We start from the raw sequence: 24,313 nt of genomic DNA on the forward strand, positions 1-24,313 counted from the left end.
ATCTCTGCTTTGCCATGACATTAAATCCTGTTTCTTTGGTGTTCTGTTGGTTGTGTTTCTTTATATTTTGGGATATGGATATGGGATCAATTTGGGATAGGATACGGGGGTATGGACTTGGGATTAGATGTGCACATGGAATGAATATGGTCTGGGATATGGATAGAGGATGAGATACGGGATGGGAAAAGGGGAGATGGTTATGGGATGGGCTGTAGATATGGGATGGATTTGGGATATGGGTATGGGATGGAGATGAGGGTCTGTATATGTGTTATACATATGTATATGTATAAAACATATATATATTGCCCCCACCCCATGGGAACAGTGTGGTCTGTGGTGGGGGACACACAGAAGGGCCCCCCCAGCTTTGGAATGTGACACCATGGGGGGATGTGGGGGCGCCCCCAGCTGTGGGACTGTCCCCAACTCTGGGGTGTGACACTGTCAAGGTGACATAAAAGTGTCCCCAACTTTGGGGTTCAACACTGTGGCAGTGTCCCCAATGCTGGGGTGTGACACCATTGGAGTGACAGAGAGGTGTCCCCAGCTACATGGTGTGACACTGTGGGGGTGTCCTCAACTTTGGGGTGTGACACCATTGGGGTGACACAGATTTGTTCGCAGCTTTTGGGTGTGACACTGTGGGGATGACATAGGGGAGTCCCCAACTTCAGGGCGTCACACTCTGGAGGCATCCCCAACTTTGGGGATGTGACACCGTGATGCGGTGTCCCCACTTCCCCTGGAAAGTCTTCAAGCTGCTCATGGTGTCCCCAACTTCGACAGAATGTCCCCAGGGGGGTCCTTTTGTCCCCTCTGCGTGAGGATGACACCCAATGACAATGACACCCCGTCAGAGCTGTTCCACACTGATGTCACCCCTAGTCCCCTCTGGTGGTGGCACAGAGTTCACCCCTGTGTGCATCCCTGTCCTCGTGACAGACGATGGTGACAGCTCCAGAGGGCGCCGGTGTCACTGGGTCCGGCTGTAGGCAGGCCTGGAGGGGTGACAAAGGACAGTGTGAGACTCAGTGACAGCACGGTGACTGTGTGGGGCCACCTGTGCCTGCCCCCATGTGGTGGTCACAGCACAGGGAATGCTGTCACCTGAGAGATGGTGACACACAAGTGATGGTGATACAAAAGTGATGGTGACAAAAGTGACAGCCAGTGATGCGGACACTGTGCCACAGCTGTTCCACACTGAGGTCACATGCAGTCACCTTTTTAACAGTGTCACCAGAGTGATGGTAACACCCAATGACAGAGACAACAGTGACACCCAATGATGGTGACACCCCAAGGACAGTGACACTCAGTGGTACCCAGCGATGGTGACAACAGAGACACCCAAAAGCAGTGACACCCAATGATAGCGACACCTGAAGACAGTCACAATGGTGACACCCAGTGATGGTGACAGCTGTTGACGGTGAGACCCAATGACACCTGGAGGCACCCAATGACGGTGACATTCAAAGATGGTGATAACGGTGACACCCAAGTGATGCCGACACCCAATGACACCCAATGACGGTGACAGCAGTCACCCTGTGCCCCTCTGGGTCATCTCCAGACCCTTCCAGTAGACAACAGGTCCCTTGGAACCCACCTAAGGACCCCCCAGACCCTACAAGTCCTCTCAGGGACATCCTCAGATCCTTCTGAATCCCTCTGAGGATGTCCTGGACACACCTGGGACTCCCTGGACCCCACAGGATCCTTCTGGGACATCTCCAGACCCTTCTGGATGAATCCACAGACCCCATGGATCAACATGAGGACCCCCCGGACCCGCCAAGTCCTCTCTGGAACATCCCCAAACCATTCTGGATGACTCCAGGACCATTCAGACCCTCATGAGGACTCCCTGCACCGTACCAGACTCTACTGGGACATCTTCAGATCAGACCAGTGTCTCACTCCGATTTATAGGAGGGAGAGGAGGTTCTTTTAATATCTGTATACCCGGCGTGAGATTAAGAAACAACGGTTCAAATGTTGGTCCGACCAGTTTATTACAGATCTTAATTAGGGAGATGGGGAAGGGGAGGATGGATGCTATTATGAATTAGGGTAATGGGGAAGGAAAGGAGGGTGATAGAAAAGGTAGGAAAGAAGAAGCAAGGAGTCTTTATAGGAAGAAAGAGGGACATAGTCACCACCATGGATCCAGCGTGGTTCGTAGTTCAGCCTTTGATCTTCAGTAGTGGTGGGTCATCGGGCATTGTTGTTGATGGCGACGATGACAACGGTGACCATGGTGATGATGGCCCTTTTTCAATGCTTTCAAAGTGGTCGAGTCAGCTGTCTTTGGAGTGACAGCTCAAATCCAAAGTGGTTGAGTCAGCTCTCCTTGGAGTGGCAGTTTCTGGCTCTGGGATCTCAGCAGAAATTCCTTTGTTCCCACCTTCCGGGCCTTGCCAGCAGATAAGAGGGAGCAGGGATGCCCATCTGCATCCTGTTTTTCACAGGACACGATGGTATCGTTCCCCAATTTTCCCATACAAGGTTGGAGCTATTTAGTCACAGGCCAGATCTTCCGCCAGTAAGCACTTCTGAGCACTCTCTTCCAGAGGTAAGCAACTCTGGAGGAAGGGGCTTTCAAATGTTCCCAGAGGGATGTCAATTGTCACACGGTAGCACCCATCTCTTGCCTCCTCAACAAATCAATCAGAGTCTTATCACAAGAAATACCTCAGGAAGCAAGCTTTGAGCCAAAAAACAAAGAAAGATTCTCACAACCAGAGACTTCTCAGTGCTCCTGGACTCCTAGTGGGAGCTTACAGATCTTTCCAGGGGCCCATGGGATCAACCTGGGGACTCTCTGGATGCCCCAGTACCACTCTGGGATAACTCCAGACCCTTCTGGATGAGTCTGGAACCCCCTGGATGCCCCCAGACCTCTCCAGGACTTCTCCTGCAGATCCTTTTGCATGATTCCAACAGGGGATAAGGGGGGTTCAGCAGGGGGTGGGAGGGGGGGAAATGAGCTAGTGAGGCTTCTGTGGGGTGGAAAGGGGGTCTGGGGATGGAGGGAGAGGTGGAAGAGGGAAACTGGAGAGTTGTGTGGAGCTTCTGTGGGGTGTAAAGGGGGTCTGGGAGGAGAGAGTGCTAGTTGGGGGGGGGGTAAAGAGGAGAGGCAGACCACATGAGTGGAAAGGGGTTCTGGGGGTGGAGGGAGGGGTGGGAGGGGAGAACTGGAGGTCGTGGGGGGGCTTCTATGGGACGTAAAGGGGGTCCAGTTGGGGGAAATTGGGGTCAACATAGGGGAATGCACTCCAGAGGGCAGGGAGGAGGGCATGGGGGTACAGGGGACTGTAGGGGTCAGAAAATGGGGTCAGAAGCAGGGGGAGGAAGGGAAGACAGGGGACCCTGCGGGGGTGCAAACAGAGGGGACTGGGGAATGGTAGGAGATTCTATGATGTGAATGGGGGAATTGGAGCAGGGGAACTTGAGGGGACAGGGAATTCTGGGGGTCAGATAGAACGGACGGGGGAGGGGGATGAATCTAGGGGAGAAAATGGGAAGACTTGGGGGGGTCGGGGGAGAGTATGGGGACACAAGGGATCAGTGAGAGACAGACACGGAAGCCTGGGGGTCAGAATGGGGAACAGGGGCAGACAGTGACGGAGGAACTGAGGGGACGGGTGGAAAATGACTCCAGCGATGAGAATGGGGGAAGTGGAGGCGGGGAACGGGGGGGGAGAGTGTAAGCCCAGCGGTCAGACTGAGGGACTCGGGAGGTTGTGGGCGACCCGCGGCGGGGGGGGTGGGGGTGGGGGGAAGGCAGTGAAACACCGTGGGTGGGGGGGAAGGGCGGGGGGCACAGGGCACCTCCCGCCGCCGAGCAGAGGCCCTGAGCAGCAGAGGACCCACGCGGCCAAGACAGGACGGCCCCAGCCCCGGTGCCCCCGGTGCCCCCGCCGCCCCCGAACACCCACTCGTAGAAGCTGAGGCGGCGCTCGGAGTCCCGGGGCTGCGCCGCGGCGCTGGAGCAGCGCGGGGCCCCGCTCCGCTTCCGCGTGGCCGCGTCCTCGCGTCGCCGCGTGATGACGTCACTCCGCGGGGAGCGGGGACGGCGCGTCGCTCGAGCAACGGCCGCGCCGGGGCGCTGTCGCTATGGAGACGCCGCCGCGCATGCGCTGTCGCCGCGGGGACGGCTTCCCGCGCCGCAAGGAGGGAGGGCGCGCTGTCGCCGTGGCAGCGCGGCCTGCACGCACGGCCTGAAGCCCGAGTGGGGCTCGAGGGGCAGCGGGGGGCGAAGAAGGGTGGGGGGGGAACGGAGAGCTCTCAGGGATCTCCTGGGGAGGTGGGGGAGCGACTGGGGGAGGGCAGAGCTCCGGGGATGGCGGCTGTGAGTGGGGCTGTGGGGTGGGACATCCGCAGGGAGATGCAGCCAAACAGGGGGATGTGGGCAGAGCATGGAGGTGTGGGAAAAGGAAGACGGGCATCTGGACAACAGCGTGAGAGCCAGGCTGATAGGGAGGGAGCGAGGGAGGGAGGAATGGGAAGAAAGGGAGGGAGGGAGGGAGGGAAATGGAAAAAGGGGAAAAAAAGGGGACAAGGGAAAAGAAGGAAAGGAAAGGAAGAAGGAGAGAGGGGAAGAGGGGCAGAAAGGAAGAAGAAAAGGGAAAAAGTCCAGAGCTTGGTCTGGGTGGTATTGCAATGTAGAAGGGCTTCAGGTATCTTGTTAGGTGCACAAGAAGGAGTTCATGCAGCAATAAATGATATTGTTGTGTTCATGTAGGTCACAGTGGTAGAATTGAAGCAGATGGAGATAAGATATGGCACCAAAGTGAAATACTGCACAACATAAGACGATGTGAGCTGAAACCAACGTGACTTCCTGGCTTCCCAAATTGCACTGGTTTAAGAAGTTATTTGTGGGGATGGTGTGTGTAATCGCTGTATGTATGCATCCTTCCTTGTAGTGTGATTGGACTGTGGAGATGTATCTCTAAGTATGAAAGGTCAAAGGTGGTGAGGATTAGGATGTGAACATTGTAATCCTCAAAGGAAAAGGGGGGATTGATGTGGGGTGCTCTGTTCAGCAGTAGGGATTAGCACATCAGTTTAAGAACCAGTGTATGAGTTTAGCAAAAGGAATCCATGAGTGATCGTTCTCAAACTTTCATTTCAGCTTTAGTGGGAGAACAGCCTCGTTCCTCCTCAATAACTTTCCACAAATGAATACTTCTACCTTCTGCCTCCATGACTGTGCCTCACGAGAAGCACCAGAGTCCCAGTAGAATACTTTTATCTTTTGCCTCAACACGCGCGAGGACATTTTCCTCAGGTCCCACATACACTGCTAGGAAAAAGTGGCTCACTATGGCCTTATCAGCCGCTCCGCTCGGCAGCCAGTAACGTCTGAGTGCGAAAACACAATGCGCTGATGGAACTGCATGTTAAGCTCTGCAAATTGCCACAGCGCTGCGTTCCTGCCAGGGCTGCTGTCTGTGTGCAGGGGTAGGATTAGGAAAGCCAAGGCACAGGTGGAGCTGAACTTGGTGTGGGATGTGAAAAATAACAAGAAGGGGTTCTACAGGTACGCAGGCAGAAGACAGGCCAAGGAGAGCGTTCCCCCTCTGATAAATGAGGACAGAGAACTGGCTTCCTCAGACATGGAAAAAGCTGAGCTGAGGTGCTCAATAAGTGTCTTGCTTCGGTCTTCATTGGTGGTCAGGCTCCTCCCCATGCCTGCCAGGACCTGAAGAGAGGAAAGTGGGACTAAAGAAGGCTTCTCTGAGAGCTGCCGCTGCACGTGCAGAGGTGAGTCCTTGGTGAACACAGACACGGCTCTTGTTCTTCTCAGCGCCTCCGTCTGTCAGAAGTGAAAGAGATTGCAGAGTCCCAAGGGAAATGGTGTCCTGTTACTACACTCACTTTGTTTCTTTCCAGTCCTCACACCTTCTTCTACTGTCGTCTTCTGCAGTTCCTTCTTCACTGTCCTCTCTCCTCTTTCTTCATGTGATCTTCTTTTACTGTTCTCTTCATAGCATGATCTGCTCTTCTTTACTGCTCTTTTCGTTTTCTGCTCTTCTGTGCTCACTTCTCTTCTGCTCTTCTCATTTGCCACTTTCCTCTCTTACCGTCTCTTGTACTTCTGCCAGACTTCCTTTCTCGCTTTTCCTCTTCAGCTTCTCTCCAACTTCTGCTTTTGTCTTCTCTGTATACGCTCTGTATATGCTAATACCTCTTTTGCTTTTCTCCTTGTCTGCTTGTTTTTCTTACCTACATCCTTTTTCTTCTTCTCTGCTCTTCTTTCTTTCTTGTCTGTTCTCCTTCTGCTCTTATCCTTCTCAGCGTCTCTTCCCTTTATTCTCTCCGCTACTGCTCATCTCTTTTGCTGTCTTGCCTGTATCCTATTGTGCTTTTCATCTTCTGCGCTTCTTCCTTACCGGTATCCTTAATTTTATCCTCTCTTCTGTTCTTTTTCTCTTCTTCTCCGTGTCCAATGCCTGCATCGCAACTCTGTCAGAATTAGTTTTGGGGTGGAAAAAGGTACCCAGATACATAGGTTTGTACAGTGGAACCTCTTACACTTTGCCTGAAAGGTGATCCAAAGGAGCCCTCAGGAACCAAGACCACAAAGGAGCTGCTTTTGAATGGAGAATTTTCCAGAGTTCCTTCCAGTCGTTGCTCAGAGGAACTGAGGTTTTTATCCTTGTATCTCTGCAGAAAAGCAGGGTGGAGGGAACACATATGGTGAGGTGCTCGGGTGAAATTGCCCTCCTTGCACAAACAGCCTGTTTGTGTCCATGTGATGCACGGTGAAGAGAAGCCTGCTGTTCTGTGAGTAAGCCTGCCAAAAGGGAGTTCTGGCCTTTTTGGCAAGTCTCTGAGGTGAGGTCTTTAGACAGGCTGGTTGTTTTGCAGGGGAAATGCCATTTCAGCTGTTTGTTGCCACGCTTGGTTGGTGCTTGTATGAAAAACATTCATCATCTAGACAAGCAGTGCTCTAGCACCAGGGAAGGGAAAAACCTCATGTACATCCAGTCTTCTCCATGAGCCTTATGTTGCCTTTCCACAGAGTCTCTAAATGCCTGTGGAAATCACGGGGGGGTGGGGGGGGCAAGGGGATGGGGAAGAGATGAGGGGCAGTTTGTGCGCATCCTGTGCCCACGGAGCAGGTATTACCTACAAAGAGCTAGGAACCCTTCACGGCATCCTGGACTTGTTTACTTTCCTTGTTTGAGCGTGATGGTTTTGTAGGTACTTTGTGCATTTTAAGTAACTGTCAACTCTGCTGAGACAACAGGCGTCCTAGAGAGAGCCTCGCCGTTCCCTTTTTGTTCGGGCTGTTTTATTCCCTCCTGAGATTAAAAGGGACTGTGGTCTTGCTTAGCAAAGGGAAGCGTGTGCATGCTTCCAAAGCAAAGGCAGGTAGGTGCGTGCTTGCTTAGCAAAGGCAGGTAGAGGCATGTGATGCGAAGGCAGATGGTTGCTTGTGAAGCCATGTCAGGTGGTGTGTGCGCTTCAGTGCTGGTGGGTCAGAGTTGAAGATGCACGAGCTGTGTGACAGCTCTGAGAGTGGGATGGCCAAGGAAGAAGCCTATGGTCCTAGCCCCCTGGGGAGAGAGTGAGATCACTAAAGGGAGGGAGGATTCTTAGACTCTGAGGGGTCTAGAAAGGGAGCTGAAAGGTTTGGGGCTCCCTTGCTGTGCTCTGCGCAGGCTGTGGCAGTGCTGGGGTTTATTTTGGAGTCAGTCTGAAAACAAAATGAGACAAGGGGGTTTTCTGTGCAGTTTGAAGCCCTGCAACTCTGCTGCCGGGGCTGCAGCCCAGGGTAGGCACCCTGTCCCCACAACTGCTGACCACGTTCTTTCCTTCTCTGCAGTGACCACGTCCAGCCCTACGAAGACACTTTACATCATGTCGGACACCAAAGTGTCTGCGCTGACCACGTCTGTGATGGGTGAGGCTACCTCAGTCCCTCTCAAACTGCCAGGCATCCAACCTTCCTCCTCCGCCAGCTCTCCTCCTAGCCCTGTCACCTTTGCCACCTCCCCATGTTGTGTCGTGTCATGGAGATCTGTGGTGCTGGGGCAGGCCTGAACTCCCCTCCCTGACAGCAGACGCGTTTCTGAAATCTCTGCTCATTTCCTCATCCTGCTGGCTCATTCTGTATTTACAGGTTTGTGTCCTTTACTTTTCTTGGGTAATTTAGGACTGGTTTAAAGCAGCTGTATTTGCTATTGCCTTTGTCTGCAGTTACCCTTGTGGGTGATGGTGATGGGATATACCCTTTTGGGTTAGGTTTTTATGGAAGGGGAAATGGTGGAATCACCATCCCCAGAGGTGTTCAAGGAGTGTTTAGGTGTTGTACCGAGGGATGTGATTTAGTGGGAAATGTTGGACTAGATGATCTTAGATGCTGTTTCCAACCGTGGTGATCCTATGATCCTAAGGTTTACACTTGTGGATTGTGATGAAGTGTTAGTGTTTAGTGCTAGAGCTAAGTGCTGAGGGTAACCCTTTGGGGTTAGGGTTTCATGTTACTGTTTTCTGTTAGATTTAAAGGTTAAGGCTTAACACTTGATGTTAGTGATGGTGGGGGTGTGCCCACCTGGTTGGGGGTTTATGGCTTGTCCTTTTTGTTAGGGACAACAGCAGCACTTTTGAGATGGGAATGAGGGTTAAGCGTTAGCATTTTGGATTAGGGCTGAGGAGTATCTTTTGGGGTGAGTGTTAAGGATTAGCCTTTTAGGTTAAGGTAAAGGGTTAAGGGTTGTCCTGTGGAGTTAATGCTAAGGGATGCTGTAGTGTAAATGCTGAGACATGGCTTGAAACCTGATTTTTCACCTGGTAGAAAGGCAGGGCCAACCCAGAGCATGCAATGTTCCAGAATGACAGAAGGGGTGGAGCCAGGATCCACCCCTTCCCAGCCCTCATTGAAGGGTTGGCAGTGTAGGCAAAGGAGATCCCTGCCTACCTGAATCCTTCTGAAGATAAGCAGCTTCTTGCCTTGATTTCTGTGCCCACGGCTGTTGCCTTTGAGCAAATTCTCCCTTGCTGCAGCCTTGGACCTTGCTCCTCTGCTGTCATGGCATGAGGCCTGGCCTCATGGGGCGCAACCCTGCTGACTGATAGATGTGTTGGTTTGGTTGGGGGTGGATGCCGTAGCTAATGGCAAAACCATTTCCTTAGTGCAACTAAGGAGGTAAGTGAGAAAACAAGAGAGTCTTGAGAGGAAAGAGTGACTGATGGCAGCGCTGTACTGGAAGCAATAGAGAGGCTGACAGTGGCTGTCGGTGGCAGTAGAGCGATCCGAGTCTGTGTCTAAATGGTTCTTAGAGCTGTGTCTGTTCCTTGGAGAGGCCAAACAGTGTGGAGGTACTTGTACTCACAGTTGTTTGACTTAGGAATGAAGTGTTTCTCAGCTCATACACCTGACAGCGTTGTGTTTGCTTGTGCAGCTTTGCTTTGTGCATTGTAGAGCTGTCAGACAGATGTGGATTCATTTGCCACTCACTCAGCAGGAATGAGACTAGTAATACTTTCTGTAAATGCATTTCAGTTGAAAAAATGAGTTTGTTTTGGCTGTAGAAATGGTGTATTGGAGGGATTTTGGTGGATGTGGGCTAACAGGATAAGGATTCTATTGGCAACTGCTTTCTGTGACATGGAAAGGCTGTACTTTATTTTAGGGATGGAGCATGGGATTCTATTGACTCTTATTGAGAAAGGGGGAAATGGAAAGCCTCTGTGGGTAAGAATGTTTTGTGAGCTGTATTTTGGGTACTTTCATCTAAATAGGACTGTGTGAAAGGGTGTGTGTGATGGAGGAGAGAGAAAAGTGCCTCGTGTTGACTGTAAGGAAGGCATAACGTTAGAGCAGTGGAAAGGCAAATTTAAGAAACTGTGCTTGAAAACTTGAAGTTAGTGGCTGGCTGTGCTAAAATCTTCTTCCAAAGAGTTGCTCTTCAAGTATTTCCTGCTTTCTCTCTGCGAGAAACTGACGCCAGTGGCCTTCCACTGCAGCATGGCCGTGCGGAAAGGCTGGGGAAGAAGACAGAGCTGGAGAAAGCACCAAAGAGAGGTACAGATACATAACAGGCATCTGGACTTGATGCACTGTCTTTCTGCCCAGGCTTTCTGTTTCTTCATTGCTGGGACAGTTCTCTGCAGTTTGCATCCCAGCTTTCTCCCAAGTCCTGGCTGCACAAAAATGCAAGCATTCAGAGGAAAAGGAAAAAGCAGAGGAGTGGGCTTCTGAGAAAAGAGTTGAGGGGGAGCGTGAGGAGCTTGAGGCAGAGTTTCAGAAAAGTGGTGCTTTCACTTAGGATTGCTCTGAGATTTCCTTGCCCTGGGTTATGATTGAGTGTAGCTATTGGTTTCTTGGTTCCTGTGTATGCATTGTTGGTAGACAGATTAGTGTGTGGAAAACACAGCTGAGAATCCGGGACATGGTAATGTACCAAATGGACTGAACTACTGGAAGGATTGTGGGAATGAGAAGAGAACCTGGATTTCTCTTGCACAACAAGCCTGTATCAGTTGTGTCTCCTTTCACTGAGCTGAACGCACGGTGTGTGTGAAGCCTTCTGATGGGAAACCCACGGTCCCACAAAGTGGGCGTGGAAATGAAATGGAGCTGACGTGCATCTGTGTGCTGAGTCATACTGCTGAGGACAGAGAGGAGCCCCAGCTGAAAAAGCAGCTTTGGTAAGAATAGTGGTGAAAGTAGGAGTGGGTATGGAAGGTTTAGACTGCTCTTGGAGGAAAGGTGAAAGTTTCAAATGTTCTGCAGATTCAGTATGCCTTGGTGTGCCACATCTGCCTGCCCTGTCAGCACTATGTCAGGCTTTTTTTCCTTTCCTTTTTAAGGTAGGAAAAACAGTTTCTGGCTAGGAGAAGAAGAAATGCAAGTCTTCCCTGCATTGCTCCTTGGGCAGTGGGTGCTGATGAGCAGTCCTTGTATGAGAATAATGTATTGTCATTTGATCTGTCTTTCCATTCCTTCAGCAACTGGGGTGTTGATGCAGCTGCACGTATCTCCTGTTTTGTCCTGCTTTGTGTAAAAGAATAGTATAGTATGCAATCTCTGTGTGAAATTTTCTTAAAGTATTTTACTTTATTTGCCCCTAGGAAGCAATGGCTTGGAAATGATGGCAGTGTCACCCAGCAGCCCACACAGTGACCTGATGTCTCATTGCTTGCGTCTGTTAACAACCACCACGATGAGAAAAGAACGTTTGCATGGATTCTGTGCTGACTGTGTCAGTACAGCCCTTAGGAGTGGTGTGGACATGGCATGGCAGGGAGAAGGGAATTCCCTTCTGATGGGAAAGTGCCCGAGGAGTGTTGACATCCCGTGTGTTGGTGCCCCATGCCCACCCCATGCCCCAAGCACTTCTGAATGAGCAGCACAGCTTTTGTGTCATTCAGCCACCTGTGGCAGAGCAGATCAGGCTTTCTGCAGGCGTCAGCAATCATCCCATCGCTTTCTGCCTTATAAGGAGTTGAAAACCTTTTCATTTTGGAATCCTACTTCCAAGCTTAACCACCTCCAGTGAAGCAGATGTCATTTTTCTTGTATCCTTCAATTCTGAGTCCATATTCTTCCAAAAGCAAAAGAGTTTGGAGGTAACCACCAATAGTTAAGTGAGTGATTTCAGTATGTATTTCTGATCGTGACAATTACTTCAGTTTAGAGGTCACAGTTAATGTACTGTGCCTGTTTTAATTCTGACCAAGGTTGTAGTTGTAGCTGACTTCCCAAGGCTGCAGTACGTGGTGGTGACACAGCCGTGGGCTTCTGCATTTGCATTAATCCCACATTTCCTTGCAGGTCAGCTTGTGCTGGAAGTGGACGGTATCAGAGTGTGAGTGAAGGTCAGTGCAGGAGCAGCTGTTGATGGGAGTCCAGGCTAATGAACTCTGGAGCATCTCCCAGTACGGTACCGGAGGAGGCAGGAATGATGTTAAGGAGCTCCTCAGCAGGAAGGTGGCTCATCCAAATGCTTGCTGACAGTTTGAAAGCCCAGACCCTTCCAGCCTCCACCTCAGAGGCAACATCTCCTTTGTCCGATCATGCAGCACCTGAGCAAGAGGGGGACCTGAGCTGGCTACACAAGAGTCATCTTAACTTCTTTGTTATTTTACTTCAGATAACTCCATTGGGTGACCCTGCTGTTGGTTTCTTAAAATTTGGATAACGTCTGATGGAGGCCCAGAAGTGTTGTGGGCACTCACAGAGGTCACAACTGTTGCTGGGGTGGGAGCGTTTGTCCCACAGCTGGTGAGCAGAGCTGGTGCTGCACGCAGAGACTGGGCTCTGGGCCTTCCTTGAGAGAGATCGCCCTGTGAGAACCCGTCAGAAGCACTGCTGCAGCACGTGCATGAGCTGGGCACAGCTCAGGCTGAGCAGGCCGAGTGGGTGAACTGGGTTTGGTGCTGGGTGGTTGCTGGGAGGTGTCTCAGAAGAAAAGCTGGGCTGGGGTGGGCCCGCTGTGTCAGCCCTTGTCCCAGCTGGTGGTGAGAGCAGGGTGGAGGCTGATGGGTGCTGCCCACTGTCACTGCTGCTCTTACCATGTGGCACAGCAGTGCTCTGGTGTGTGAGCTGGGAGGGAGAAGGACAGCCACTGTGCCTGGCTAAGGCAGAGCTGAGGTCTGTTGAACACGTGGATCGTACCAGTGCAGCTATTGCGGCTGCAGTAGGGGTGGAAGACAAAGGGAGTTTTCTTCATGACAGCAACACCATCCACTTGCTTCAAGGTGTGTAAATGTTGAGGAGATGGAGAACACTTGCTGTCAGAAATCATGGCAGCTGTACAGAATCTAGTTGTATTTTGGGGATGGTTCTTGTAACCAGTTGATTTTAAGACACTGTCCTACTCAAGAGTCTAAAGTGCATGATAGAAGAAAGCTGGGAAAATGCTTCTCCTTACTATTTTTCACTTGCAGATTCTTTCTTTAGGGATTCTTTCCAAAAGGAGATTTTGGGGATTGAGGCAGTTGAAGAAAGAGTGAAGCCAGGGGGCAGTCCCTGTGGAGAGGACCCCAGGAACTGAGCTTCCCCACCACTGTCTCAATGAGAAGACAGACGCAGTTCCCATTCCTGCTCTGCATATGGAAAAGTATGGCTGGATTTATTTGTTTGGGTTTTCTTCCTTTCTTCTCTCATTCTGAAGGGGAAAAGCTGGAGCAGGGGGAGCACTTACTGGTCCTTTGTTGCCTCCATAACCGGTTGGATTCTGCATGTGCTGCAACAGGACAGCATTGCCAGGCTCCTTAACCTGCTGGGGCAGGGTGGGAGCAAAGAGCGTGAACTGCCCTCCTGCCAGCTGCACCTAGTTATGGTTTGCCAGGTCCCTGCTGCCCTGAATTTCACCTGAAAGGTTTGTTCTAGCTGCTTGCAGTAGTAAAATTTAGGGAAGAAATGGAAGTCAAGAGCTAAGGCTCTGCACAATAACTTTGCGTGGATTGAACTGTGGCACCTGAAGACTGTTTCCTGAATAATGCTGGCATTTTGTAGGTGTGTTGGTTTAACCCACTGAACTGATGTCTGTGAGCGCCAGTCTTCTCCACCTGAACAGTAAGAAAGCTGGGATATGCCCAGAAATTGCAGCAGTTGCTGTGAATACTCTCCCAAATGTTTGTTTCCTTTAGTGGTAGCTAATGACTCAGCACTGTGATATCCTGTCTCTGGCACGATCTGGAACGCTGCATCTCTTTGCAGATGTTGGGTGCCCATTTCCATGGACCCTCCTTTCTTTCTCTCCTCAGAAGCAGCACAGTGCGGTTCCCTGCGTTAGAGAGCAGCAGCCAGCAGGCTGCCAGAATGCCAGCTGGGCCTTGCAGCGCGCAAAGGGACGTGTTGGGGATGGACCATCCTTAGCACCACGCAAAAGTGAGTCTCTTCAGTCCTCTGTCATGAAGTATGGAAGAATGCATTTTAAGTATTACTTCTGAGCGGGTGCAGGACTGTAGGGATGTCAGGTAACCATGGTGGAAGCACTGGGGAGGCCGACAGCAGCAGCTGATGGCAGCAGTGTGACAGAAGGCCGTGTATAAGTGGTGGTGCTCAGAGCTGAGTGCATTCCTGAGAAAGGCACTCTTGAATTTATGGCGTTTTCTTTCACCTAGTGATATGTAGAAAGTTAGTGAAGAAAGGAACAACAAGAACAAAAATACCCTACTGCAAGGGCAACTGCATTTGGATATTTACAGCATGCTAGAGCGTTATGTGAGAACCAAGAACTCCGTGACCTGTAGGATGCAATGTCTTCTGAGAGATTATTGGAGGACTTTGTGGACGGAGACGTGTTTAGCTCACTCTGCATCATCTACACTGCCTAAGGAAGTTACACTGCAGTAAGAAAACCATGCTCTCTGAAAGCACAGTTTCCCATTGAGAAGAATTATTTGGCTGACCACCTTGGGGTCAAACTATAAAGCGGATTACAGGGCAAGTACAAGGGGCGAGACAAAAACGCCTAAGGCATGGTTTATTACTTCTCAAAGTAGAAATTAAGAAAGGGTTAGCTGAACTTCTCCCTAGAAATGCCTGTTACTTTTGCTGGAATCCTTAGTGACTAATTCAGACAGACATCTGTGCTGCAAATGTCTGTAACTGTATGGATAAAGTTTATGATCTGCACGTCCTGTAAAGCTATAGCTACATTGTCTTTGATTTTTACTTAACAGATTGCAATGTCTTGCCTATGCTATATGAATTGCAAAGCTTGCCTGCAAGCTGGATCATCCAGCAGCTTTCACACTCTCCCTTTGTGGAAATGTAATCAACTCATTCAATGGTGGGATCATGAATGAGTCCAACAAGAAAGCAGCATCAACAGTGAAAGTTTGACTATAAACTGAAATAATGAATTACCATGGTTGAAGCTGAACCAGTAGTCCAGTAATAGTTCTATGAAGTCTCAACACCTACCAGATACTTTCTAATGAATTTAAAAGATTCTTAATGATAACTTCATAGTGCATGAGTTGGTTCCTTTACACAGGTTGGTTCTTCCTTAACTTATTCCATACAGGTTTTAGTATCACTCTAGGGATTTTTTTGATAGAAAAGGACTTCTTGAAGGTTATCACTTGTACATTATGCTTTTACATAACGTACAGTGTGGATTTGTTCCTAAGAAAATTGCATGAACAAAACGAGGAACAAATAAACTTTCATTTATTTCTTTCAAAATTTTTTTTTTAAATATGTATTTGCTGACCAACTTCCACACGGAGCTTTTGATCTCCTTGTTACAGCATGTAGATCATGGGATTAGTCAAGGGAAGACAACCGTATGGAAAAGAAAGGTTTCCCAATGGAAACCTTTTCCATTGGGACAGCCTCAGAGGGTAGGACATATATGTAGACAGCTGGGCCAAGCATGACAAAAACTACGATGATGTGGGAAATGCAGGTGGAGGTTATTTTGTTCTTTGTTTTGGCGTGTCTGGAGCTTCAGCAAGAGGATTATGTAGGAGATGAGGAGAAGTGCAAAGCACATGACAATGACAACTCCATTGTTGAGGAACATCAGAAGTTCCGCCGTGTAAGGTCAGCACAGGCCAAGTTCGCCAACTGACGCACATCACAGACAAAGTCGTCCAGGACGTTGGGGCCACAGAAGGGGAGCTTGATGGTGAGAGCAAATAGAATGATGCCATGAATGAAGCCACCGCCCCACGAAGCTCCAACCAGGGCACAGCATACAGTCCTGTTCACAAGCATGGTGTAGTGGAGAGGCTTGCAAATAGCAACGTAACGGTCACAGGCTATGGCCAACAGCAGGAAAGCTGCTGCTGCTCCCTTGAAGTGAAGAAACAAAGGCTGGGTCAATCAGGCCTTGTAGGAGTTGATCTTAGGATTTGAGAAAAAGTCAGCCAGCATTTTGGGTGGGGTCACAGAACAGTAGCAGATATCCAAGAATGCCAGATTAGCCAGGAAAAAATGCATGGGTGATCCCAGCTGGGAATCCCCCTGAATTGTGAGAATGATAAGGATGTTGCTTGGGAGAATTATGATGTAGAACAGGAGGAAGAAGAAGAAGGGAATTGACTGGACTTTGTGGGATTGAGACAATCCTAGCAGAATAAACTCTCTAACTACAGTTTTCATGCTCCATTTTGACTCTTGCAAGCCCTGAAAAACAGACAGCAATAAACACACAATGCCAATATGTTGCAATATTTAAGCAACTTGGGCTACGCTTAGGCTACTGAAAATGCACATCCTGTGACCGTTACCTGGTTTTATGGAGGACCACATCCCTGTATGTAAAGGAACATCAGATTTATTGGGCCATACCATACGGCAGGCCGCCATTAACCATTCTATTATTGAATGGTTTTCATCATTATATTGATTACCTGCATATAATCTCTGTCTAAGAGCAGGATGGACGGTCATTGTGGCCAATTTGGCTATTTCCAGGCCATTCACCAGAACACTTTCTGCCCCAGAATCCCATAGTCTTAATAACCAAGCCGGCACACTTTCTCTAGGTTTCTGCCTGAATCGTTGGACTAAGTCCATCAGTTCTGTTGCCGTGTACGGTTGGGCTGTTACGTGCAAGTGGGTTTGAGCGGGGGGCCACTGATCAGGCGGCACCCCTGCTGGTCTGTCCTGTACCTTTTTTGTTTTTTGAGATATAACAGGACGGACTTCTAGTGCGTCCGTCAAAATTGGGGATTCAAGATCCGATTTAGATGGTTTATTTTCCTGATCAACACAGTCCGTTGATTCAGGAGCCTGGTCATTGTTTGTTGAAATACTACGAACTTGACCTATTGGAAGACGTAGAATTGGTTTTTTTTCCTGTTAATAGGCCAAGTTCCTGTTCTAACTTTTCAATACGATCTTTTAAAAGTTCATTTTCATTCACTGAAGTATTATTCCTTATTTCGGCATTGTTTAAAGCATTTAATAGCAGCCATGCCACTGTAGAAGCAGCTAATTGTCTTTCTCTAGTGACTAATATATCTTTGCCTAGTCCCTGAAAGTAATCCGCTAGGCGATATGGGGAAACGTTTCCCACAACACTTAGGGGACCCCATTTTTCAATGATAGTTGCCAATTCATAATAAGGGGATCCCGCAAATCCTGGGATCTGCCCTGGAATTATCTTATCTAGGGGGGTAGTGTTCTCCCCCTTGAACCATTTACAGAAATTCCAAAGAAAGGACATAGTGTAAGTTTCAGTATATTCGGCTTGCCTGCCTGGCTCGCCAAGTGTATAATCAATGAAAATTATATAAAGGAATATTATATAATAATATTAAGATGTTATAGTAATGAAATAAGCAAGAGAGTTAGGCACAGCGAGACAAAGAGAATAAATAGAAGGCTCACCCGTGTCGTGGGCTCGCTCAGGAAAGACCAGTGGAGTGGATCTTCCGAAGAGAGAGAGAGAGATCCTTCCCCACTGGTAGTCAGCTCTTGAATGGGTCTAGGAGAGGTGCAGCCAGGCTCCACCCCTTCCTGCAGCACAGGCGAATTGCTTTCACCTGTGCTCCCAGGGCTGCCTCATTGCTCGCCTCAGGTGACTAATCAGACGTTCAGGCCGTGACTCAGCAGTTCCCATACACTGAAGTAATCTACCTGGACTTGTGCAAGGCTTTGATATGGTCTCACTCCACATCCTTATCTCTGATTTGGAGATACGTGGATTTGAAAAGTGGATTAGTAGCTGGCTGTATGATTGCAGCCTGAGGGTTGTGGTCAGCAGCTCTGTGTCCAGGTGGAGGCTAACAATAAGTGGTTATATTAAGGAATCCCTCAGGGTTCCATCTTGGGACTGCTGTTTTTAATATCTTTGTTGGTGATCAAATAAATTCTTCACTGTGGGGGCTGTCAGGCACAGGAAGAGGTCCCCCAGAAAGGTTTTGGATTGCCCCATCCTATGAGGCATTCAGGGCCAGGGTGGATGTGGCTCTGGGCAACCTGATCTACTGCATGACAACCCTTCCCATGGCAGAGGGGTTGGAACTGTATGATCTTTAATATCGCTCCAACCTAAACCAGTCTATGATTCTCTGAATCTAACTCGGTTCAGTTGGTCAATCTGGGACCCAAATAAATATCTGTATAAACATGCCAAGGCACCCTAACAGCCTAACACAAGTGCATGTGGCTGGCACAGGATGGATCCCCTTCCACCCCAGTGCAAGGAGAAAGGATGAGGAAAAGCAGACAGGTTCTCAATGCCTTTTTTACATCTGTCTTTAATAGTCAGGCCCGTTATTCTCAGGGTACTCAGCCCCCTGAACTGGAAGACAGGGTGGGGAGCAGAATAAACCCTCCACAATTCAGAATAAAACAGCACGTGACCTGCTGCTCCACCCGGGCTGTCACACATCCGTGGGATTGGACTGGATCCACCTGAGGGTACTGAGGGAGTTGGTGGACGTGGCATCCTAGCAGCCCTAATCAATCAGGGAGTTCCCAGGTGACCAAATACTTGCTAATGTGGTGCCCATCTACGAGAAGGATCATCCTGATGTCCTCCTATGACTACATACCCACCTGGTGGATGAGATGCTGTGGGTGGAAGCTACCTGGACTGGAGCAAAGCCTCTGACACCGCCTCCTGTAGCATTCTCCTGGAGAAGCTGGCAGTCCATGGCTGGGATGGGTACACTCTTTGCTGAGTAAAAAACTGCTAGGAGGGCCAGGCCCAGAGAGATCCAGATGGAGTCCAGTTCTGAGAGGCGTTCCTCAGGGGTCGGCGCTGCAGCCTGTCCTGTTCAGTGTATTCACTGACGAGTCGGATGAGGGAATTGGGTGCACCCTCAGTAAGTTTGCAGATGACACCAAGTTAGGAGGAAGCGTCCCACAGACGGACTGAGATAGGCTGAATGACTGGGCTGACTGCAACTGCATGAGCTTTAAGAACGTCAAGAGCTGAGTGCTGCTTTTCGGCTACAGAAACCCCAGGCACCGTCACTACAGGCTTGGGGCAGAGCGGCTGTAAGGCTGCACGGACGAAAAGGGTCTGGGGTGCTGGTGACAGCCGGCAGTGCCCTCCAGTGGCCAAGGAGCCCAATGGCAGCCTGAAATGGGGCAGTCAGGAGCGGGGATGCGATCGTCGCTGTGATTTGCCAGTGGCCCCAGGCGATCTAAATTGCTAGCGGTTGTCCTTGTCCCATCAACTGCAGCCCAGCCCAGCCCAGCCGCTCCCTACAAGAAGACATGGCGGCCCTGGAGTGTATCCACAGAGGGGCACCAAAGCTGGGAGGGGTCTGGAGCGCAAGACTTAACGGGGAGTGGGAGAGGGAGCTGGGATGGTTCCGTGTGGAGAAGAGGAGGCTCAGGGCAGACCTTATCGCTCCGTCCAGCTACCTGGAGGGAGGTTACAGTGAGATGGGACCTCTTCTCCCAGGTAAATAGCAATAGGACTACGGGGAATGGCCTCACATTGCACCATGGGAGGTTCAGATTGGATATTAAGAAAAGTTTCTCCCAGAAGGGGTGGCGAGGCATTGGCACAGGCTGCCCAGGGAAGCGGTGGAGTCTCTGGAGGTGCGTAAGGAAAGGGTAGCTGTGGTACTTCAGGACAGGGTTTGTTGGGCAGTGTTGGTGGCAGGTGGATGGTTAGACTGGATGAGCTTTCCAACCTTAATGATTCCGTGATTCTCCTCTCAGTACCTTACGTTTGCAGAAGTAGCACTAAATATACTGTGGATCTTTCTAAAGTGCAGAAGGTTACAGTGAGCTGTGTCTGTTCCATAATGTTCTTCCATTGGCTCTGGAGCATCGTTCTCCAATTGACGTGGATCCAGGGTGTCCCTTAAGGAGACCTGCATAGGCAGGAAGAGCAGTTGCTTAATCTGACACTGCATGGACAACGTGACTGCCCATCTCCCCAGCCCTGTCTGCTTAATGCCACCTGGCACTTGCCTTGCTTTTCCTTACATCAGACTTCTCTTCTAAAGTCTGCACTGAATGTTTCAGATCCTTTGTAGCAGCTGCCACCTGCTCTCCTCAGAGAACACGGGTGCAGAAGGGTTTCTCTTACCTTTAAACAAAGAACAGTAAGCGTAACAAAGCGTAACACAGGTTACCAAGAAATAGAACGTACTCCTCAGCTGTATGCCTCCACTGAAGTTCTCCTTCCCAAAAGATAACTGTACAAGAAATATGTCACGTACATAGATAGGAAATGATAAATATTAATATGAAAGGCATATTAATTAAACAGTTAGCTGGCTAAGGACACAGTGAGACAAACTGCTAAGGAGGGACAAACATTAGCTCCCTGAAACTCAAAGAACTGCACTCATTAAAAGGGCTATAAATGATCAGAGATTAAGGGGAGAGGAAATTGGGATAACAATAGAAACTGCAAAGGTTGAGACAGGCAGCTGGAAAGGTGGCTTCCAACGTGGTCAGCCTAATCAGGGCAGGTGGAAATACCTGTAAAATGAGGGCAGTTACATGCACAGAATGAGAGAGAGTTGTCAGTGCAAGAACAGCGGAAGATTGGTATTTCTTTCCATACAGTGAATATCCATCCTGAAAGGTCACGTTTTCTCATGATAGAAATTCCACTTATTGTGTGCGTGTTTCACTGACAGGATTGAACCAGGGCAGCTCATGAGGAGGTGCTGAGTGTTTGAAAAACACTGAAGATGACTTCAGGTTTTCAAGCAGAGCTCCACCGTGTGACCACAAGCAGCCGGTGCCATCTCGAGAGGCCCTGGTGTTCCTGAGGTACCTGCCTGGGACTAACAGTTGTCAGAGAGAACCTGCAGGAGACCAGAGCCCTTTGGGACTGCAGATGGAGCCTGGAAGGAGAGCCCCAAGGGATCTGATTGCTAGCAGTTGTCTTTGTCCCTGTACTGCAGCCCAGCCCGGCACTAAATCCTCCCCCCCACAATAAGACAGTGGATCGTTGGGGATGATCCACAGTTGAAGTGGCCACTGGAATCCAAGAAACTCTTCCTGGTTCTTAGTAGATATCCAGATATCCACGAAACATGCTGGATTATCTGTGGCAAACTCAGACTGAAAGAGTCGAGTGCAGGTCACGCCAAGTAACTGTGGTAGAATCCATTATTTGGGGAGAACATCTCCTTCCAGCTAGGGAAGTTAAGTGGAACAGTGTGAAAAGATCCATCCGGCCAATCCTCTGAGTAAGGGAAAATCAAATGTATTGTGCTATAGTGGCAGAAGGCAAACATTATTGGACTGTGCCTCAATTTACTAAAAGCTGTCTAATCCACTTAACCCATGAGCAAAAACAAATGGTCTAAGCGGAGTGAAGGACACTGATTTGTGACGTAACATGAGGAAGACAGTAGATTGCTGATGTAAGAACTGTCATGCTTGTGCCCTGACCAGTGCTGATTATGCTGGAGTAAAAGCCTCAGGCCAGCACCAGTGTACCGAAGGCCCAGGGGAATGACTGCAGATTGACTTTGCAGGACTCCAGCCCACGACAGCTCAGAGCAACAAATGCATCTTGGTATTAGTAGTTCCTTTTTGCAACGGGGCAGTAGCCATTTATCCCTTCACAAATGCCAGTGCTGAGAAACCAAAGGCTCTACAATATCGTTCATATAACTCTATGTGTAGAGAAAATGGCTTTGATCCAAAAAGCTAATAGTATAGACAGATAACAGAGAAGGCAGAATACCAGAAGACATGCCACAACAGCAAAATGACACATCAGTGACAATGAGCTTGTCTTTCTCTGTTTATTTCAAATGTGTTTTTTTCTCTCTTCTGCATTGATTGCCATATTGTAGAAAGGATTGAAGGGAATAAAAAGCTAAATAAATATATTAGAATTAGTCGGGAAGAAAATGAATGTAAGCAACCTCAAAAACACTTCTTTATTTTTCGCATAAGCTTGACTTAGTAAAAGGTGCTCCTTTTCTGTAGGTATGAAACAACGGATACACCAGGAAATTTTGGCTGACCTCCCCAGATCACAGCCTTTAAAGGGATCATTAATTGCAATGGAGAAAGATTTTGGTGGGCTACATCAAGGGGAAAATGAAAAAGCTTTGTTAGGATTATAAAGCACCAGGACTACAGCACCCTCTTATGGCTTCAATTCAAATGCACTGGGTGCCCTGCCACTGGCTGGGAGGGCGGGTAGAAGGCAAGGCCAAGTGAGGAGGAATTGAAGGAAGAATGGAGGGAGGGATGGAGGGAAGAAGAGATGGAGGGAGAGGGAAGCAGAGGGCAGGGGCTGCAGCTGCCCCACAGGGAGAGTGCAGGAGGGACAGAATGCATCCAAACGGCACCAAAAGGAGTCAGAAATTGTGCTGAGGGCTCCAGAGGACACTGGGTGCTACCTCTGGTGGGCTGTCCCCCCCAGCGTCACTCAGTGCCATCTCCTCGACTTCAGTACTGTGTTCAACCCACTGGATATCACAGAATCGTGGAATAATGGAGTTACTGCAGGGATAATGGGTACACATGGACAAAAGGACAAAGGGACTGATGGATGCAAGAATAGAGGGACACACAGACACAGGAGCTTTGCTGGCGGTGTTTATTGGTGTTTCTTTATGGGAAAACGGACTGTGTTCTTTCAAAGATCTGGTGGCGATATGCAGGGATGATCAAGTCCTTATGGAACATGGTGGGGACAGCACCAGTGTTTCATCCTGAAAGTCAAAGTGCAGGCGGTGACCTTATGGTCACTTTATTTGGTCTGTATGGCACCAGAACCCTTTGTGTTCTTTGGGTGACCTTATGGGGTCCTTATGGTACCACGATGATCACCTGCACCTTACAGGGATGGCACTGTTCTTCTTGGATCCTTTTTGATCTCCTCCACACCTCCCAGTCCAGAGGGATTTGGGGTCCCCCCACAGCCCAGGACCCTGCAGGATACAGGGGTCCCCCAGTGTCACTCACCTTGATAGGAAGATTCACAACCACGGGATCTGGGAGCGCCAGCAGAGGGGGAAGGGAATGGGAGTTCCGCTTTCCTCGTAGCAACTTAAGCTGCAGTGGGAGAAATGAGGAGATCCCAGTGGGCACCAGAACCTCCTCAAAAACCACTGAGGACCTGGGGCTCCCCAAATGGGAGGCACCTCCTGAGGGCACCGTAGTACTCACTCCTAAATCAAAAGCTCCGCTTGCTCCCACCTCGAAGTCATCCAGGAGCTGAGGAAGGAGGATGAGGGACAGTTTGGGTTGGAGTTAATAGGAAAGCATATGGCAGCGGGTGATGCCTTCGCAACAACCCCATATGGCCTCCCCTTGGTCTTAAAGGGAAAATCCCTACTGGTTCCCACAGACCCAATTGCTTCCACATGTCATCTGGAGTCCCTGGAATGTGGGGATTGGCTGGGGGTGGAGACCAGAAGGTGGAGATCCAAAGAAGGAAACAAGGGGACCCAAGAAGGGGGGCCGAGAGGATGCAAGGAGAGGGGACAGAGGGGACCTAAAGAGGAAACCCAAAGAGAAGAAACCAAGAAGACCCAAAGAAAGGGAATCAATAGGACTCACAAAGAGGAAACCAAGTGAACCCAGGGACCCAAAGAGAAGGAACCAAAGGAACCCAAAGCGAGGAAACCAAGGGGACAGAGGGGACCCAAAGAGCAGGAAGCAAGGGAACCCAAGGAGAAAGTGGTTGCGAGCCAGCCCGTTACCAAGAACCCGTCTGCACACCCTAGCCTGTGCCTGGAGGCACATGGAGGCGAGGAGCAGGAGCACGATGACAGCAACTGCTTTCATCTTCCACTGTACGCTGGGAGCTGGGTGAGGCTGCAAGAAGCCAGGGCTGCATTTATTCTCTTGGGACCCCCCTCACGTTCCCAAATGCCCCTGGGCTTGGCAGAGTCCCCTGGCACAGGCTGAGCCTGGCATGCAGCCAGCCCCTACCTTGGCTCCAGGGCATGGGAAGGAGCCAGGGATCAGGGGAAGGGCACTAAGTGCTGGGAACCCAATGGCACCGAGCCCCAAAGGGGGGAATCCTAATATCATGCCCGAATCCTAGAGTCCTATTGTCCTAGAATCCCAGAAGAACTAAGTTGGAGAAGACCTCTAAGAACATCAAGCCCAACCAAGGATGTGCCATGCCATTGTCCCCGCACCTACTCCCCAGCACCACAAGCCCGGGGCCCAGCAGGGTGACATGATGCAGATATGGTGACATGTCACAGGTTGTGGGTTTAGCGGTGGAATTGGCAGCACTGAGTTAATGGTTGGATGACCTGAGAGGTCTTTTCCAAGTTAAAAGAAGCCATGATTCCATGCTCAGCTGCTGGCTGAGCAGCCTGAGAACCTCGGACCCCATCACACTTTACGTTTCAGCATTGTACAGTCACAAAGAACTTAGGATTCCTTTTTAGATATCATCAAACCAGCAAAGAGGGTTTT

The 24,313-nt window shown here is 49.7% G+C and overlaps 1 long non-coding RNA gene and 1 pseudogene across 5 annotated transcripts; one reads left to right on the forward strand and one right to left on the reverse strand.

The window, feature by feature from the left end:
* The first annotated feature begins 3,769 nt into the window (after positions 1 to 3,769).
* Positions 3,770 to 22,014, forward strand: LOC149911929 (uncharacterized). Of its 5 annotated transcripts, none has more exons than XR_016462675.1 (6): positions 3,770 to 5,781; positions 7,850 to 8,146; positions 11,101 to 13,091; positions 13,741 to 13,864; positions 20,548 to 21,437; positions 21,857 to 22,014. It is a non-coding gene; the product is annotated as an uncharacterized LOC149911929 (long non-coding RNA). The 5 variants fall into 5 exon arrangements; XR_016462677.1 differs by having other exon boundaries at positions 3,772 to 5,781; positions 20,548 to 20,683; XR_016462678.1 differs by lacking the exon at positions 20,548 to 21,437 and having other exon boundaries at positions 3,772 to 5,781.
* LOC149911930 (olfactory receptor 4M1-like) lies at positions 13,922 to 17,225 on the reverse strand (annotated as a pseudogene).
* Positions 22,015 to 24,313: the final 2,299 nt, after the last annotated feature.

The sequence above is a fragment of the Phasianus colchicus genome, unplaced genomic scaffold (assembly GCF_987193195.1).
Source record: "Phasianus colchicus unplaced genomic scaffold, bPhaCol1.hap1.1 HAP1_SCAFFOLD_51, whole genome shotgun sequence".
NCBI lineage: Eukaryota > Metazoa > Chordata > Aves > Galliformes > Phasianidae > Phasianus > Phasianus colchicus.